This window comes from Austrofundulus limnaeus, unplaced genomic scaffold (assembly GCF_001266775.1).
Source record: "Austrofundulus limnaeus strain Quisiro unplaced genomic scaffold, Austrofundulus_limnaeus-1.0 Scaffold125, whole genome shotgun sequence".
Classification (NCBI taxonomy): domain Eukaryota; kingdom Metazoa; phylum Chordata; class Actinopteri; order Cyprinodontiformes; family Rivulidae; genus Austrofundulus; species Austrofundulus limnaeus.
The window spans coordinates 224,118-226,166 of record NW_013952527.1 but is presented as its reverse complement, the minus strand read 5'-3'; the positions used below and the strand labels follow the sequence as shown (position 1 = coordinate 226,166).

The 2,049-nt window shown below is 34.9% G+C and overlaps 1 protein-coding gene across 1 annotated transcript in view; it reads right to left on the bottom strand.

Annotated features, from left to right (window-relative positions):
* Positions 1-1,708: 1,708 nt before the first annotated feature.
* The window catches only part of twist2, a gene marked incomplete in the record, with an annotated part of 2,890 nt that continues 2,549 nt past the window's right edge, over positions 1,709-2,049 (bottom strand). The window contains 1 exon segment of the mRNA XM_014015212.1: positions 1,709-2,049.

Genomic DNA, 2,049 nt, shown 5'->3' with positions numbered 1-2,049 from the left:
GATTCTTGAAATAAGAAAAAATTGAGTCAAATCAAGTATTTCAAGAATCTTACCAAGTAAAGTTTTCTTACTCCACTGGCAGAAATTTTTGACTTAATTTGAGTCAAATTTTCAGACTAACAAGACAAATAATCTTACACATTCAGAAAACAAGATGATTATTCTTACACAATCAGTTCTTGTTTAGTAAATCAGTCCCAAAACAAGATCAAAAAGACTTTTTGGCTGATATAAGATTTTAAAACTTGATAAGATGGACATTTTTTAAGAGAGAACGATGAGTCCAGTGGGTCACAGAACATCAGGCTGAAGGTCCTGAATGGATCTGAAGAAATCATGGAGTTGTTACAAAAGATAACACAGTTATAACTGGAGATAAAATTACATAAAACGTGTTAAAGCTTTCTTTATTGTGTGAATTCTGTCAACATTCAGCCTATCTTAMTCTTTTTACTAACATTTACTTCTGCATACTTTATATCAAAACGTTCAGCTCAGAAGACGGGTGCTTTTTGCCATTTTTACACTTTTCACAATATTTAAGTTAATTTGCAAATAGTTGCCTCAAAAKAATCACTGTAAGCTTCTACATTCAGCCTGTTTAGATTCTGCTCCAACAACTCTATTTTTGTCTTTCTTTATGCTGCTTTTAGCTTTTGGCTGCAATTCTGCGATGTTTCTGCTCATGTTTTACTAACTGTATAGTGTTTTTTGCTGCTTTTAGCTGGTGTTTTGCAGCATTTAGCTTTTTCTTTGCTGAAAGTGTTTTTTACTTGTTTTGCTGCTTTTATTTTTTAGCCACTCGTCTGCTTTAGTTAACTTTTAGCTTCTTCTGCAAATATCAGCAAAGTCATTCAGCTGTCAGAACTCACAAACATTTTTTTWAATGTTTGCATCATTCTTTCATGGAGGTCTGGAAGTTGGTGTCGTTATTCTGGGGGTAGAAGGAAGTTTGGGAAATTCTGGTTTAGAGCATCAGAATCCTGACAAAAGCTGCAGGAGGATGAAGCTGTTTCTCTGTCATCTATTAAATTAAAAACCTTATTTAAAGACCTGCCAGGCTTTAAAAATGTTCAGAAAAGCTGTCGAGGTTTCGCAGTGTGATGTAAAATGTAACGTTTGTCAGATCAGAGCGTTCAGCTCTAACAGTCAGAGAAAATCAGCCACTTAAAGCAGCAGTCTGCGTTAACAAAGAGCTCCTTTTACTGTTTAGATTTAATCTGAGCCCGTCTGGGAAACTGAGATGTAAACACKTTGAATTAGTTAGCAGGAGAGATTCAAAGGGGAATTGGGGGTCTTTTTTTAAATTTTTTGGCCCCAGGTGGAGTTATTATCCTTATCTGTTGGGGCTCCCTGCTCCTTATGTGGAGCAGAAGCATCCTTCAAACGATTAAAAGCAACACAAACAGTTTTTGTGGCTGAGTTTTAAAAACACTCGCCCGTATTTCCTGCAGTCTTAACGAAGCTGTAAGTTTATGGTCTGTTTTTGTTTTAAAGCAGTTTTTTTTTCCCTTCATAACAAGCGGTTGGGGGTGGGGAGCGGGGGGRTTAAAAGGGCAATTTCTCACACCAAGCTGAGAAAAACAAATGTAAAGAGAGATTTTGTTTTCTCTAAATTAATCTAGTTCAACTTTAAAATTGAACCTATTCATCTGAATGTCTTGTTTTCTTAAACGTACATGAATTACAAAAAAAAAAAGATGCATGATTCGTTTAAAAAAACTGTTTAATAAATAAAAAAAGACAGTGTAAATTAGACAAATTTCAGATGGAGACTTAAAGAAAGTCAGTGAAATCAACCCCATGCAGACAGAGTCAGACCTGCACTGGTCCCTTTTACAGAACAGCAACACAAATATGTACAAAATGCATTCTTATAAAGATTTTTATACTTTTTAAACTCTTTAAGAAAAAAACAAAATATATATATTTTTTGCAAAAACAGAATAAAAAGAAATACAGGCTGGAAAACGCACACAACTGTATGGATCTTCTGTTGGTGCTGCTTTCAGATCCAATCTGCATTCACACACACACACACACACACAC